The sequence below is a fragment of the Nannospalax galili genome, unplaced genomic scaffold (genome assembly GCF_000622305.1).
Source record: "Nannospalax galili isolate Female #2095 unplaced genomic scaffold, S.galili_v1.0 scaffold663, whole genome shotgun sequence".
NCBI classification, from domain to species: domain Eukaryota; kingdom Metazoa; phylum Chordata; class Mammalia; order Rodentia; family Spalacidae; genus Nannospalax; species Nannospalax galili.
This window is the reverse complement of record NW_008351881.1, coordinates 1128649-1146770: the sequence shown is the minus strand read 5'-3', so window position 1 is coordinate 1146770 and position 18122 is coordinate 1128649. Positions and strand designations below refer to the sequence as shown.

General features: G+C 38.9%; 1 non-coding gene and 1 pseudogene across 1 annotated transcript; both read right to left on the bottom strand.

Moving 5' to 3' along the window:
• Positions 1–2136: 2136 nt before the first annotated feature.
• LOC115066911 lies at positions 2137–2911 on the bottom strand (annotated as a pseudogene).
• LOC115066913 lies at positions 2906–2988 on the bottom strand. The gene has a single exon (XR_003846359.1). It is a non-coding gene; the product is annotated as a small nucleolar RNA SNORD86 (small nucleolar RNA).
• Positions 2989–18122: the final 15134 nt, after the last annotated feature.

Sequence of the window (18122 nt, the reverse complement as noted above, 5' to 3'; positions counted from 1 at the left end):
AACTGTCTCCCAACAATTTCCTTGAAAGGCAGATTCCACAGCCTTCAATCAGTACACATGGGGGTTACTAACTTGTGGCCATATTAAGTCTTTCTGGGTTTCTTGGTTAACTCAGGAATATCAGCTTCTGCCTCTAGAGATGCTGGTTTGGTGCCCCCATCTAAGTCCTAATTTCAGGGTTTATATTGTGTTACCTTTTGGCAGAAACCAGGTTTCCCCAAATGTCCTCATGACAGGGATCCAGAAAACAGAATGTCTAATAAGTTTGCAGGGCAGAGAGCACATCTCCTCTCTGAATTGGCGACTGCGCAGATCTAATTTCCTGTTGCACTTATGGATGGAAACCAAGTGTTGCCTCATAGTCTTAGGTTTCAAGAGGAGAGACTTTTATCCAATGTTGCTGGAACAGTTCAAGTTGATGATATTTTCTTTTTTTTTTAATTGAGAATTACATAATATGTATATAATGTATTTTGATCAAATCCATAAATCCATGCCCACTCCCTCTACTCCAACATTCCCCCTTCTGAAGAGGTAACCCTAAAATCTTTTAAGGATTATGTACAAGCTCCCAAATACTTTTGACATTTTTGGCCTTTGGAACAGAGTATGTTGCTAACAGGCCCAAGGACATTTTTACTTTTAACCAAGAAACTGGCTACATTTGTTTGGAGTCTTTTTACCCTAACTGCCTAACCAATTCCTACCTCTTATCACACCATCCTCTGAAGGGGTTACCCAGACTGCCAATAGGGAATAGGGACACAGACTACTGTGGCTTCTTTCATGCTGAACAGGGATGAGGGTGAGGCAACTGGAGTACCCCTTCAGTGGGTCTATCTAAAAGACTCCTAAATTGCATAGCTCTTGTCTCTAAGGGGAAAAGAAAGTCCTTGAATCATGAATAGGAGATGTGAAGGAGAAGCAAAGGCAAGAGAAATTAGCATTACAAGTTCTAGACAGGGAACTGGAAGAAAGTCAGAACAGCAATTTTCAAATGTTCATATGAGAGTCCATTGTAGTTTCTTGACAAGAGTTTCCAAAAGCATCCCTCTATTGGGTTCTTCCTCATTTTTCTTTCGTCTTCCAAGGCTGGACTAGTTGCCTGGGAATAGTGGCTGGATACTCAGGTGAAGGTCCAGAGACCCTGCGTGACCCTCCTTTGATAAATGAGCTCAACCATCAACAAGCCCAATTGTGACTATGTTTAGCAACCAGGCTATTTTCAATGATACGAAATGAGAAAGAAAAACTAAGAGCATAAGCTTTGCCATATAGGAATCAGTGCTGACCTGGGCTCACAGTGCTTAGCAGATACCTTGCCATGAAAGCATGCCTCACAGATCTTCCACACTGCCCGAAGCCCATTCATAAAGCTTCCACAGCATTTCCTTTACCTCCCCGCTCCAGTGTATCCTGCTGTTCATTTAAATAAAATGTATTTTCTCATTTAGAATCCATTAAATGTGAACCTTTGAGATTAATCCCCTGTACTAACCAGAAATCATTTGTACCTTCACCCCCCAAAAATGTATATTTATATAGTTTTTGCAACTTAATGTTGGATTGAAAAAGGTGATAACACTAAAAATTTCTAATAAGTGTAGGAATCTGTGTTTGGATATAAGTTTCAGAGTTTTGGTTTCAGTCATAATGTCACATTTCTCTCTCACACAATTATTTTGTACACTGTTTTGATAAACGTTATTTTGAACATTTGGTGCATAGTATAATTTTTGTGGTAATGTAAAAAGCAGTAAAAAAGTAAAGCTAATTTGCTAGTAAGGCAAATTAGTATACCCATCATCTGATAGTGACTCCTTGTTTGTTTTTGCATCAAATACAGCTAAAAATCTACTTGCTTGACATGAATTCCCCTGAGCAGCACAAGCTTATTACCCACAGTCCTCATGTGATACATTTTACCTGTGGAGTTGTTCATCCAAGACAGCCTCTGTTTTGCTTTCTTTTGACTTAAATCTCCTTATGTGCGTCATCTCTGAATAACTTCCCAACCCTGGAAACTATTGTTTAGTTTTGTTTGTTTGTTTGTTGTTTTGCCGTTTTTTTTATTGGGGTTCATATGGGTTGGGAGGTAACCTTAGGGCAAGACCCTCCCCTCAAGAAATGTCCATTCTAATCCTCCTGAGGTGTTTTCTGGAACTTTCTCTTTGTGCCACTCTTGTTTTCAGCAGTCGCTTTAGGCCCACTGCTAGCTGGCTCCTCCTTGGAAGAAAATTTTCTTTTTTTCTTGGGGACACTCAGTTTGCTGCCTCTGCAGGGGCCATTTCCTTCTGAGGTACAGACGTCTTCTTTTTAGGCATAGGAAGGTTTGTGCTGGCCGCAGCAGTCTCCTCGGCGTCACTGACCAACGCCTCCTTGGAGAGAGTGTTCTGAAACAGGTGGCCCTTCCATTACTCCCGAAGAGCCTCCTGGGGCTTTGGTTCTTTCTTCTTTTCCGGTTTTCCTCGTCTCCTCGCATTCCTCTGGAGCACCACTGTTTTTTGAATAAGCCGGGGCAGTGCAGCTAGTTGCTGCTTTTCCTTCTCTGAGTTTCTTCTGCTTTTCCAGCTTCCTGGCAATCTTAGCAGTCACTTCCTCTACCCAAACCATTGCTTCCTTCATGACGTCTAGATTTTTCTGTGGAATTTCCCCAGTCTCCTAGAAAGAGAACCGCTCTTCAACTTGTTCTCGGAGCTTCTCCCCAAATACATCTGTAGGCATCAGAGAAACAATCAATTCGTGATGCAACGCTGCATTTGTTTGCTGGATATCGGGAGATGCGACCCTTGTTCTCGACAGCTGCTCGACCAATGAAGGTGGAATGGAAAATGAGCCGGTATTTTGGTGTGTTACCCTTTGTCTTTAGGGCTCTGCAAACTTGGTCCCTTTGCTGGGACCTGAAAATCATTCAGACTCTAGGACTGGCTATCACCCCCATAGCAGAGGCCTGTATATGTCAGGGAGTACTGTTTAGTTTTTTTAAAAGGGTTCCACATATAAGGCTGCACAATATTTTTCTTCGTTTTTTTTTTTTTTTGTTTTTTTTTTTTCTACTTAGCACAATGTCCTCTAATTTCCTTCATTTTGCAGCAAATGGTAAGATCTCAGTTTTCAGTTGGCTGTCATTTTCAGGACATAATATTCTGCTTCCTTAATCATTTGTGTATTAGCTGATACCAAGTTCTGGCCTTTGTGTATCAGCTGATACCAAGTTCTGGCCATTTCGTTGGTTGTGTGAATAATGTTGACATAAGTAAATACAGACATGTTTGCAGGACGATCGTTTTATGGGGGGGGGCACACAGAAGCAGGATTACGTGGTTGGTCCTATGACAGTTCAACTTTTTAATTTCTTCAGAAACTTCCACACGTGTTCCAATAACAGCTGTGCCAATTTATTTTCTCATTCACATTTATTAAAGAATCTAGCCAGAAAAAAAAAATGTTCTCAAAATTTCTGAGTTTGTGCAGTGGGAGTGTACTTCACTGCAAGGAAATCAAGAGGCTTCCTCAGGCTTGTCTTTGAGCAGATGTGCCATTTACATGCCACAAGTGCAGCAATTTCATAAATGTCTTCAGGAAGAACTGGTTCTTAGCATTTGCTTGTTAAGATTTCTGGCAGGAACAACATTTTGACCTGTTCCATTCATCTTAGGAACAAAATCTTAGATATCTGAATATTCAGTACAAATATATTTGTAGCTTTTTATAAATACAATTTATTAGCAAACATTTTTTCAGAGTTGATTCTGCTAAAGGCTACTTTCATCATGTGTAAATTTTGGTATTGATTTCTTGTTGGTTTTCCAATATTGAGATAATCTTGCATTCTTTATATAATTGCTGTGGCACTGATGCATTGACCCCTTCATGTATTTGCCACATTTGATTTACTAGTATTTGAGTCTATGCCCAGGAGAGAAATTGGTTTACAGTGTCCATTTCCTGGGAGATCGTTTCCTCATTTGAGGACCAAGATACTGTCAGCCTCATATGGGACTGGTATTGTTTGTTAAGTGTTTGCTTTTACTAGTGCAACAATTAAGATCTGATGTTCTCCTTGTATGAAGGCTCCCAACATTTTTTTCTTATTGTTTTAACTTAATTTATGTAGGACCATTCATGTGAGCTATTTCATCTTGAGTGAGTTTGTTTCAGTTGTCTAAAAAGAATTCATTTCACTCACGTCATTGCATTTATTGTCAATAAGTTGAGCAGTATATTCTCTTGTCCTGTTCTCAGCATCTGTAGGATCTACAGATCTCATTTCCCCCAGATTGTTGTCTCTTCGCTATCTCAACTGGAGGCTGTCTGTGTTATTGATCTGTTTTACAAAACTGCTTATTTCGTGGATGCCTGGGTTGTTTTTTGTAATGTCTTTTCTGTTGTTTAATTATTGTTATCTCCTTTTTTTCTTCCTACTCTCCTCCTAGTTTCTTAGGAAGAGTTGGTCAGTGGCTTGGGACCTTGCTTCTTTTCTAAGATTTTATTTTCTAAGGATTTAACATCATAATTTATAATGGCACGTTTTCTTTAGCTGCATCCCACAAATTTGATATTTTGTCATTTCAGTGTTACACAACTAAAAACGCTCCTATTTCCCTTTTAACTTTTTTACTCATGAGTTTCTTAGAAAAATGTTATCTAATTTCCAATGCTGGGAAATTTTCTATATTTTTAATTAATTGTATTATGATCAGAAAACATTCTTTCCATAATGACAATTCTTTTAATTCTATAAAAGTGACATTCTTTCCATAATGTCAATGCTTTTAATTCTTAGAAAAGTGTTATCTAATTTCCAATGCTGGGAAATTTTCTATATTTTTAATTAATTGTATTATGATCAAAAAACAGTCTTTCCATAATGACAATTCTTTTAATTCTATAAGACTTTTTTTTATGACCCAGTATATGCTCCATCATGTTGGACATTCCTGTACTTTTTGAAAGGAGTGTGTATTCTGTTATTGTTGGATGGAATGTTCTGTAAATACCAATTAGGTCAGGTTGGGTTATTATGCTGTTCAATTTACTAGTTATCGCTGGTTTTCTGTTTGTTTATTAGACAAATAGAGTTGAAGTCTGTGACTATAACAGTGGAATTAACTTAATTCTCAGCTCTTGGATTCATACATTTTCCAGTCCCATGGCTAAGTGTACATAACTTTAGGATGGTCCATTTATCACCATCCAGTGTCTCCTTTACCCTTCCCCTGCAGCCTGTTTGTGTGATTTTAATGTAGCCACCTCAGCTTTCTTTTTATTACTGCCCTTTGAACTACATTGTTAGCTTGTGTACTTTTTATCTGAACCTAGCTATGACCTTACATTTAAAGTAAGCTTCTCAACAGAGTCTTTGGAGTTTTTAAAACCCAATGTGAAAAATTCTGAAGTTCAATTGATGTGTTTAGAACATTTATAATGAGATTATTTGCCTGGTTGGTGATCATAACAGCTTTTGTCTTCCTAAGCCTACAAATTATTAGTTATCATTATATTTAAAACATATTACATATGATATTAATTCCATGAATATTTATTCAATTTAGAGTTGTGCTTTCCTTCTTGAGAATTTTGTGTGTACATATAATGTGTTTTGATCAAATCTATCCCCACTCCCTCACCTCCAGTTCCTCTGCTAGCTCTTTTTCTAAATTCACTGAGTCCACTTAGTACTGCCTACATATGCTTGGGTGGAGGGCCATCCATCTACTGGAGAGTGGGTAGCCTCACAAGGACCATCTCCTTCCCTATTCTGGCTCACTTCAGTTGTCACCTTAACACACCTGGGAAGAGAGAAACTCAATCCTTCTGGCCCCTCTTCCATGATGATCCCCTAGCCCTGGGGAAAGGACATGATGTGGATGTTCTACTTAGAGCTGAGCTGTACACAGGCTCTTATTCTCTGCACATAGACCAATCATGGATCTCTGTATTAATCACCATCTACTGCAGAAAGAAACCTCCTATGAAGACTGAGATCTGCACTAATCTATGGGTGTAAAGACAAACTTTGAAGGAACCGTTTACTACTACATCTATTTAGTAGAAAAATAGCATTGAGTTCTCACCTAGGGCCTATGACCTAGCTGGACACTGGCTTTGAGCACAATTATTGGTATCAAGCATAAGTTGTGTCTTACAGACCAAACTTTAAATCCCATGATAAAGTGACTAGTTGCTCCCATTACACTCACACTACTATTGCACAAGTGGGCATATCACGTCAGCCATTGTTGTAGGTCTCAGAGTTCACAGCTGTGTAAAACTGTTGGTTAATTGTCTGCCCCCATAGTATAAATAGAACTTCAGGGCAGTAGGAAAACTAGCTAGTAGAAATGAGTTTTCCATGCTGGTGCCTGATTGATTTCTCCATGTTCTATGTCTCAGCTATATGGTATCTTTCTACAAGTACAGAAATGCTTGCTCATCCAAACATTGCTGCTCTATCCAGATGTAGCCAGTAAATGGAAACATCCTCAGTGTCCATTAAATAATGGCTAGATCATGAAAATTTGGTACATATAGACAGTAGAATATTATTCAGGCATAAAAAATTTAATTATGAAATTTGCAGATAAATGGATGAAGTTGGAAATAATCATTCTGAGTGAGGTAGGACCCAGAAAGACAAGTACTGCATGTTCTCTCGTACATGTGGATGCTATTGTTGAATCTTAAGAAATGTATATTTTACTTGGAGTACACACAGTAGTCAAGAAACTAGCAAAGGAACATGGGAGGAAGGATGTCAGCACACGGGGGAATAGATGATATAAAAGATGATATGAAAGGAGAATAATGGAGTGGGGATGGGAGGGAAGGTTAGAGGAGGGAATATGGGGAAAATAGCTAATACTAAAGACCTGTGGAAAAAAACACTTGGGAATCTAAACCATAGACATTTCCTAAAATGCATACATATATAAAAAGAGTTTAAATGGGGTTACCCTCTAGCAGGGGACAATGCCTCTTTTGAGACCATAAGCAATCAAATGAAAAGTTCAGTGCCAGGTTTGCGCTAATTTTTTTTTTTGAAATGTTAGCCAGAGATGCTCTATCAACCCTCCAAATATTACAGGCTATTGCCATTGCTCTTGGTTACCCTCCAGAATTTGATGGTAGGATCATATTGCTGATAACACTATATAGAAAAATTTATATTTCTTAAATGGTAATGTCTTCACATTCATTGGCTTTTTCATTATACTACGAATTTGTAAATATACTGTGTATAAGTTTACAAGATGTAACTATTCTATATGTTATTACTCATTGTATTTATTAGTCACATTCCATTTATATATTAATACACTTCACCTTAGATTCCATACAATCTGAGAATAACTTGGTTGTGTTTAATATTCCAATCTGTGGGCACTATTCCATTTATCATTCTTAATATTATTACCTGTAACAGTTTAGCAAAAATGAGTCAGTTTAAAAAGAGCAAGAGCAAGGTGTATAGCACATGCCTAGGATCCTAGAACTCAGAAGGCAAAGGCAGGAAGACAACAAATTTGAGCCAGCTGTGAATTGGAGCCTGTGGAAGTGAAGAAAGAAGAAAGAAAGAAAAGAAAGAGAGAGGGAGGGAGGGAGAGAGAGAGAATGTGGATATTTTCAAACCTTGTGAAGAAATAAGTGACTGTATACTCTCATGAATAAACAAATCACCATTTCAATATCTGTCTCTGCCTTAGCTCCCAGTGGTATTATTTGTAGAGGAGAACTTTACCATTCAAAATTCCCTTAACATTTGAAAAATTGCATTATTTCTGAGACACAGAAGAACAAAATAGTGGAATCATATTAGCATGTTTATAACAATACTGACTCTTGTGTTTTATATTCATCCAAAACACTATTAACCTTGCCCGTGTCAAGTAAAAGTCTAAAAACCAGATGTTCTAAAGAGGCATTAGTTTCTATATGGAGGAGAATCCCAGAGGTGAACTTCAAGAAAAGAAGCCACAGAGGTATTCAGGAACCATTGTCTAATCCTACAGCTAGAAGGTGACATTTAAAGAGATGAGATTTCTTTCTTTATTTAGGTTTTTCAATGGTTCTTATTCCTACTGTTCACACAGTACCCAACTGAGGTTTAAGCTTGGAAGTAAATAACACCTGAAAAAATGTTGAAAGTGAGCAGTAGGCCTGTTGATCCCCCAAACTAAGAAAGCACTCACTCTGTACTGAGTCAAAGATTTTAATTAATTGTCTGGTTCTGTTTTGTTAAGTTTCTTTGAGACTGGAAGTTTGTGCAAATTTAATACATGTTATGGTGAAATGTGTAATGTGTATCTGTGTTATTCTCTGTGACTACTCATTTACTTTTCATTACAAATATAACTTGAGCCTGTTAAGCATTGTCCGAAGGGCTGAACAGGTTGATTGTGGAAACTTTCAGAGCCGATAGTAGTGACAGAAACCACTATAATCTTGTAGGACAAATGCCATATTAAAAATACTTAGTTTATATAAGTGCCCTGAAGTCTTGGTGCAATTGCAATATTAACATATGCGTTTTGAGGAATATAACTTTAATAATGACAAAAATCATGTAGTAATTGGAGATTTTCCAGAAATATGCAGTTTCCAAAAATGCAAATATAAGAAAAAAAAACCTTCAACTTCTAAGTATTGCCAATGGGGTTATAAATAATTGAACTATCATTGATTCAATTTCAAGTTATAGCAACTCAGTTGAGAAGGATGCCTCTTGAAAGCAGTTGCTCAAGCGTTACCCTGAGTATTGCCCACTTACAAAGGCAGAAATGTTTTTCAAGTTTGTAATAAAGTGGCATGCTGCCAACTGTTTTTATTATCTGAAACCTTAGCCCTTCAACCAACAACAGAACTGTAAAAATCCCAGTGCTAGCCACTCAGGAAAGTTGACACGGTCACCGCTCAGCCTGTGAAAATATAATCATAAATAGCCAACATTTAAGGAATGACAACCCATGATATTCTGATTTAAGGTACAATCCACAACTGATTTAAAATACGTGATTTGGGGCATTTTTGGCAATAAAAGGAATAATTATGCCACAATGTCACTACTTTGTTTCCCTTCCATGTTTCTCATATATTATACACATTTCTTAGTCTGGAATCTTCCAAAACAGTTTTCAACAGTCTTACAAACATGTCCACATTACTTTTCTACCCTAGTCCTTTTCCACTTATTCAGTCTTATGAATCACACACTCATCACTCAGGTAAAGTACAAGAGGGATTCCCCAGTGGGTCAAACTTTTCAGGTGCGTAGAAGTTCAGGAAGTTTAGCACAAGAGGAATTTCAGTCTGCTACATGGGATTTATAAGTCCTTATATGCTAAAGGTGAATACATTACAATATTAAAGAAGTTTCATGAAATATTTATTCCAGCTCACAAATGAGAAAATTTGGTCAAAAGGTTAAATGACCTGCTCCTGATGGAATGGCAATCTCCAAGTGTATCTGGGCAGTCCTACCTTAGATATACAGTCATTATCTGAATACTGTGTCAGTCACTGTCACCAGGTGTCAGCAGCTAACGCCTGTGGGCTTACCTTGGCTCACGCTTGTTTTGTTAGCAAAGTCTATTAGAATACAGTCATGCTTATTTGCATATCCAGTGCCTGTGACACTTTGCACTATAATTACATCTTTGAATGTTTATAATAGAGATAATATGACTCACAAATTGCCAATGTTTCATTGATCATTTAACACCACTTTTCAAAAATACAAAGTTTTGTGCTATGCAAGCCTACAAGCTTCTTCAAGTCAAAGATAACTCCCACCCAGCCTACCCCAAACATACATGAACACTGACACATTAAATGGGTTTGTTGACTCTTGTGATGACTTACAAATAACTTGAGAAAGTGTTCCATTTACTAGGAAGTAAAGGATAGAAGTCATGGTGAATTAGAAAACCTTGGTGCCTTTAAAATGGCTCACATTTTTCTTTGTCCTGGTGCTGTACACTATTTTTTTAAATGCCATTTGTTTAATCCTCATACAGAAGCTGTCATTTTTTATGAAGTTGTATTAAATTGAGAATATAGAGTCAGCACAGATTTTACTGATCATAGAAGGGTGTCAACTTTTATGAAAAGACATTTTCTTGTGCTTCTGGGGTCTTCATTATTGAAATACCTCACTGCTTTACAGGAAGGCACTGCCCCCTTGATGGCCAGGTTAGCATGGCTGAATAAAACCATATCACCACCACCGTTTCCTGATTTGTCTGGACATCACTGAAATGAGCTCAAGCATGGATTGACTGTTCACCTGCATGCTGATGGTTTATCTTGTGTCTTTGCTTAGATGTTCATCTATGCACATTTTGTTTTAGATTGTGATAACAAAGAGTTTTCAAGATCAAAGGTCAAAACTGCTTTGATAATTCAGTGGGACAATTTGTAGATGCTGATAATGTAACTATCATGAAATGTCCTAGATTCTTTCAACTGAAAGGAACAGGAATTCACCAACTTCGCCTTAAAGAATAAATATTTATTGGGAGATTAAAGTGGAGAAATAACTGGGAAAGAGAAACACAAAACAATTAGAGAGCCAATTCAGAGACTGGAAATTGACTTCTTTTTCTTTCTCTAGGAGCAGGAACTGCTGCTATGATATAATTAGAAAAATGCAAATTATCAGATTCTGTGCCTCCCTTCAACCACAATGTCTATGCTTGCATTTGTCTTATTTCTCTGGTTCATAGTGTCGACTTATTCAGCATGACTACAGCACAGCACCATCCTGTGCACTAGAGTTTCTTTGTGTATCCCTTTGCATCTTTGTACTACAGTGAACATTTTTTTTAACAATTCGCTCATTTTCGTTCAAATTCAAATCCCCTAGAAGTTTGTCAATGATCTAACTAATCATCATTGCCTGTGTTTGAAGAAAACTTTTGCTACTTCCACAACAAATGCTAGTATCCAGCCATTAAAATAGGTGTCATCCTTGGTCACATCAGCTGTGACCAGAGGGTTGGGTCTCCATGTGCAGCCTTTGTCTACTTGACTTCCAGCAATCACCTGTTACCACCTCCTGCCCACTGCTAGGAGTGGAATGAAAACATCAGGGCAGGGCCGCCCTTATCTACAGGCTACTTTGAAATGAAGTTGATAATTTAGAACATAATTAGGGGTTTGGAAGGTGTTCTAAATTCACAGCAATTCAGAAGACAAATACAAGTCAGTATATAAAGGATAGTATTTCACTTGGAAATTAGTCTGTAGAGAATGTTCTTGGGAGAAGCAATATTTTTCTTGTCTCTTCCAGAAACTGGACCAATATGTGGTGCTTAATATGTTATCAACATATACATGTTAAATGAGCAGTGAGCAGCACACACAGTACCCTGAGCCAAGCATCTCAATATTAAGAGTACCATTCCATGATACTTTTCACTGTGTATTATTCTCAGTGAAGGTTATCAGTGTCTGACACACACAAGGACCTACCTTTGGAGCCATGGCACTCATGAAAATGCTGGCATGATGGTCAATGCCTATATCCCAGTGCCAGGAAGATGGAATCATGAACCCCTGGAACTTGCTAACCAGCCAGCGTGGCCAAATCACTGAACTTCATGTTCAGGAAGAGACTGTGTCTTGAAAACTAAGGATAGAAATTGAGAAGAACAACAAACATCAACTTGCAGCCTCTACATGCATGTGCACAAATGTACATACCCATCTGCATTCATATAGGCATGTGTCATACACACATGTGCACACAAAGAGAGTCAATGATTTAGACAAACAAATGTAAAATATTTTTGTATTTATGCCCTCAGCTGAGAGTGTGCAGCAATTACATTTCAAACAGCCCCATTCTGAAAATGTGCCTTATTTAAAAAGAAATCTTAAATCCCAGTTATATCTTAAATCCAAGCCTTATATCTCCTTGGAGATGAACTTGATTTCTTATACAACAGCAAATCATGATGTGTTGGCTGCATTTGAATTTTCTGTTGTAAGACTGGCCCCAAATGTTTCCACTGGTCTAGAAAAAACAAACCCACAAGCATCTGTTAAGAAATGAACAGCTTATAGTTGGAATCAAATAGCTGAAAATTCTTGCTGGGGGCAATTATGTATGGCCCAAGCAGAAGACCTCTCTAGATTCAAGAGGCTTAACCTAGAAGAGAGATTGGGAAAGTGTGGCAGTCTGCAGTACATGAAATATTTAAAACTTTTGGACTTTATCTTATGGCAAAACAGTAAAGAGATGCGTTTGACCTTAAATCTCTGTATATGGCAATGAAGCGGGAAACAGACAATTAAGGAGAAAAATCTGAAGGCCAAATGTCAGAAATAAGAGCATTAACCCTGAGTTGTGACATTTTAAAAATGTCCTTGGCTCACATTGAGGTGCCAAGTGCTAATGTGGCCATTTATTTGTCTATTTATAAAGGAAAAAAGCCCTGAGATTTCTAAAATGTTTGGAAATTGATCTTATACTTTCTGAAAAATAACAGCAAGCTGCTATTTTCAACCAAGGGTCAGAACTAAGAAGCACTCATTAGTTTCCATCAAACCTTACATCTGTGTAGAGCATCTAGAATCAAGCATTAGCATGCTATATTTTTACTTTGGCAAATAGTAATATTTTCTCTGAGGTATAACAAAATAAAACGTTATGAAATGTTTACACTTAGGGATGAGTACAATCTTTATTGTAGGAATCCTAACAGTGTGAGTGTACAACGATTTGAAAGGTGATGTGTGCAGGCTTCCTCTGTCTCCTCAATCTTGATCATAACTGGATGTCCTGCAGTGGGAGAAGGTGCCTTTAGACTAAGTGTGATTTCTCAACATGATGAGCAGTCATAAAACTTTTGTTATCTAATGGAAAACTATAGAGAGCTGGGCGTGGTGGTGCACACCTTTAATCCCAGCACTTGGGAGGCAGAGGCAGGCAGATCTTTGTGAGTTCAAGGCCAGCCTGCTCTACATAGTGAGTTCCAGGACAGCTGGGGCTACAAGGAGACCCTATCTCAAAAAAGACAAAAAATATATATATATATATATATATAGAATCTTACATTTTAATCAATACCTTCCATTTTCCATTAGAAAGGAAGAAACGCCTTTAAAAGTTTGTTCAGAGCTGGAGCAGGAGCTCAGTAGAAGAGCACTTGCTTAGCATATGCAGGGCTTTAGAGTCAATCCTATTACTGTGAGTCAATGCCAATGCTCTCTCTTCTGTGGCAATATGATAGGCCAGCACTTAAAACATAATGCATGGTCCTGAAGAAAGCAATTGGATGGTACATGCTGTAGTTCCAGTGCTAGAGAGACTGAGGCAAGAGGTTTTCCTTGAGTTAAAGGGTATTACAAGGTCAAGTCATCTAAGGATATACAGATAGCTAGGTGATCCTGTCTCAAAATAATAGTAATGACGATGATAAAAATAAGTCTACTCAGGAAAAATAATAATCTCCCCATTACTTGCTGAGTTTGTTTGAGCTTGCCATTTATCCTATAGTCTTATAAATATGTATGAGACTCTGGGAGAAAGAAAAGGACTGTATGCAGGTGTCAGCCACAGATGCTTTTCTTGTGGAAAGAGATTTCACACAGTTCTGACAACTTGTTAGGCCACCTTACAGGAGAGACTGGAGCTCAGACAATAATCATGGGCGGGACCACACATTTTCCAGGTCTCCTTAGCTCTGCAGACGTCATGTCCTCTGCTTAAACCTAAATTTCATGTCAAACCTCAGAAATAGTCTTGGAGGGTGAGTGGAAATTCTTTGCACCTCTGCCCAGTGTGGCCACACTGAACAAATCCCCGCGGGTGAGGGGGGGGGGGGGCGGGGGGGGGGGAAGAGGGAGTAGAGGGAGGAGGAGGAAAGTAGCTAAGAAATCGGTAAACATTATAGAAAGTGCAGTGCTCGCCTTCTGATAAATGTGGCAACAGCTGTTGTTGGCTCTTTGATGAGATATCAAAACAACTCTTGAGCTATGCAACTGGCTACTCTTGCTCTCTCACCAGAGTCCTTTATCATGTACCTTGCCTACATTTCACTATTGTGTATCTTCTTTGATTGCAAATTCCTTACCATCAAGGAACAAAGGTTACTGCATTACCTTTCCTTCACAACTGCATCTAGATCTTTTTCATTTTACGTGCTTAGAATTTTCTAGACGCTGGACACTCTGATTTTGTCTCCCACAAATGAGGGCCGATGCCAATGCTCTCTTTCATATAACAGTGTGGCAGGCCAGCACTTACAATACGTCGACACTCAACCTGAGAGGTAGCCCTTCAGGACAGGACCGAGTCTCCAGGGACAGGAATGTGGTGCCATCTCTACTGCTTAAAGCTCTGTAATCTTGAGAAGTTACCTAACTTCTTCTGTGTCTTATTTTATAAATCTATAAACAGGGAGTCATAAAGTCATAATGTATGGCTTCTAAAGCTATGAAGCATCTATTCAAGTGAAGCACTGGGGATAATATACAGCACATGTGGCGGCAAGATACTTTTGTAATAAAATTAATATTCTCCTACTGGGATTTTTTTCATCACTTTCTTGGGCACAATTTTATAACACTTTTACATAAATTTTAATAGATTTTTAAGAAAACGTAATGTAGACTAGAGTGGCAATAGCAGCATATTGAGGTGGAAACACTGGACTTTGGAGTCAATGAGATTTTTTTAATACATTCTGCAATTCATCTTTTATATGATGTATGAACTTAGACAAGCTATATAAACCCCCTAAACTTCAGTTAACTATTTAAAGTTGGGGTCATAAATTAAGAAATAAGTGGCATAGCACATTTGAGACTATAGCTCAGTAATGGATGCTTAATGGATAATGATTACGGACTATGATTTGACCAAACCAGACTAAGACCAGTATTCTACAAGTATTATGGAAAATATCACTTGCACTGTGCACAGTGTTCAAGAAGTCTTTTCCAGTGATTGCACTGGTAGTGTTATCAAACAAAATGTGTACACATAACTACTGAGCTTCAGGGGAACAAGGGTACCCCAGTACTGCATTACTTGTATACTAATCTGATAAGCTCATGAGCTAGAGGAAATACAAGCTCTCCCTAATTTACCTTCGTCTACATTCATGACGTATGTGTTAAGTTTTGGTGTGAGAATTCTGGTACACCCAGAAGTACATGATTGACACACTGTTAAGCTCCCTGTCTAGGTCCCCTACCTCCTTTGTTTCTCTTAACTACAAAGAACTGAGCTCACTGCAGGACCACCAGTAATGGACTTTAGCCATATTAGAGATGTCTACTTACTTTGCCTTCCACTCTCCCCTGCGGTTTTATCTCCCAAGAAAACTGCCCAGTAACCCTTCTGCACCAGCTCCCATCCCTGAGACCGCATTCACCGAAGACAGTCTAGGGTCTCCTCCAGATGGGAAGTTTGAAAGAAGTGAATAACAAGCCAACTATTTCTTTCTTATTTGTCATGGCAGAGCAGTTGAGTGGTACGTTATTCAATGTGGAGCTGTTGCAAGAATGCCATCTCCCTTTGAAAGTCCCATTCCCCATCACACCAACGTGTCAGAGCATTCCTGTACTCAGGGCTAATTATTACTGCAAGAATATTGAAGAAACATTTTGTAACTTTGCTTTTGAAATCATTTAGCTATGGTTTATTTGATGGCACTCATAACAGGCTGGGATTTTTCAGCACCCTACAGACTCAGAAATTCTTGGGAAGTACTGTGTGAATCCACCAAAGTGTTTTCAAATGCAATAAAACTTTTATGAATACTAAATTTAATAATTAATGAAGTGACGTAGGTTATGTCTTACAGACATTTAATCAAACATTTATTCGTTTTTTTGTGGTTTCCTTTTTGTACTTACTCTAAAGTCAATACTTTTAATTTCAGGGACTTGAATTTTGCACAAAAGTCTTTGTAAACGTATAGGCCATTGAGTATTCCAAGGCTCGTGAAAATATTTCAAAAGATGAAGGAGACGCTTTTCCATTGTTCACACAATTCTTCTTTTAGGCTAATGCCAAGTAGGCACACTCTCACTTGTTTGAACATAAATAGATTTTTATTCAGTAGCCACTTTAGTTTAAGAGCGAGGAAGAAAAACACAAGAAAGGACTTTGACTATAAAACTAACCCAGGCTGAACTACATTAAGCGATGGCCATCCCCTTTCACATTTTCAAGCAAGTGTTGATTTCCTTCAGCTTTATCTGATGTCTGTAGCTATATTTGCTTTGTAGCTGTGTCCACTCAGACATGACTAGTCTCTTTTTCCCCACTGATGTGATACCCTAACTCATGACTCATTAGAGTTAGTTAACTGCAACTATTCACAGATCTTTATGAAACATTGTCCTCTATTAGTTTCAGAAAACTGAGTGTTTAAAAAAACTGTGTTATATGGGTGTGTGGGGATCTCGGGGCGCCAGCTACTGGGCGTGGCGCTGGTCTCCCACACATCGCTGGAGTGCAGCGGGTCCCACGGGCCGCGTCTGCTGTTCGGGCCCCTGGCTCTCCGCTGCTGGGGTGCGCGGGTTTCATGCACCGCATTGCCGTGGGTCTCTGCTACCGGAGCCGGCGGCTCTAGGACCGCTGTCAGCTGCCCGGTCGGGTTCCGTTTCAATTTCCACCATGCACTCTCTCTCTAAGTTCGAGACCTGTTGGCCACCAGGCATTTCAAAAGTAAGTCAGGGAGGAGAGCAGAAGGTCTGAGAAGGGGAGTCTCCCCATTCCGGCTGAGCCAGCTTGTGGCTATCCGGACTTGGGGAGACTGCTACCCTAAACAGCAGGGGTCCCCAACATCTCCCCCTGTTTAATTTAAATATGGGGAAGTGCCATCACCAGCCCTAAGGGCCAACTCATCTGTCTCAGGAGAATCCAAAGTCTGATAATTGACCATGACCTGTTTGGTAGCAATTTTCAGCAATGACAGTAACTGTCAGCCAAGAAATCTTAAAAACCATGAGCAAGCATCAAAATAACAAGGGATAGGAGCTATGCAAACAAAGGATTGCTAAGCCAACCTAATTGTTGGGTGGGTTGAAATCTTGAAAATGGGTTACAAAGTTTTTTGAGAGTGTTAACATTGGTTTCAACAGCATTTGATTCATTTACAAAGAAGCAGCATTTTTCTCAAATATTATACACCCTACCCATATTTATTAAGTCCAATGTTCTTCTGTTGTGGAGCACCATCCTGGCGAGAAAGTTCATTTGTTGTTGGAGAGATTCCAGGCTTCAGTTGCAGATGTTATTGTTTAGTTCAGCTTGTCTCAGCCAGAGCAGGATCAGGTGCAGCTTGTAGCAGTTGTCACCATAGCAACGCCTCCAGTATCCAGTGAAAGTTCGATCTTCAAGTTCGATCTTCACCAGCAGGGGGAAGAAGATCTGCTGGCAGCTGTGTAGGAGGAAAAGGCTTCTCACACCTGGAATGTACTAGTACACAAAAGGTGGACAAAGAGAGATTAACACAGTTTTGGGCTTCTTTTTTGTACCATATGGAGAGGAGGGGTGATGCATGCTGTGCTGGAGAGAGTAGTTAGTGAGGCATTTGTAATGAGTAGGCTTGCTTGCTGAAAATGCAAATTGAATAATTAGCCAGTTGATATCCACTAGATGAGAGTCAGTGAAATCTTTTTCTGTTAAAAAAAGGCAGTTAAACATTGGAGTAGGTGGTGAAGGGAAGAAAGGTAGACTTGTTCTAGGACACAGTTGATTTTGTCTGGTCCTCTGTTTGTCTTTCCTGTAGAATAATATTATGGTGAGTTAGCACAGGCTTGGCTGCAGGTGCAAGCTGTTAAGAGATATGAAAGTTAGCTGTGGGGTACCTAGAGAATACATCTGAGTAGAATTCTGCTATTGCTCCAATACTCCAGCGATTGTCCCATGGATCTGATCTTTTCCTTGAAAAATAAAATTTCTAGAACATGGTATTAGGGAGAGTGGGGGCTGGCTGAAGTGTTGGTGTTAAGCAGGGTAAAGACAGCCATGAGGATGGCAGAGAAGGAAGCTCTAGGGGGGCTTTGGGTGTCGTCTTCACCTCTTTTTTTTTTTTCCTTTGGTTGATCCTGTGGGAAAACACAAGCAAATCCTTTCCCTGTGGTTAGCAATGGATCTTTTC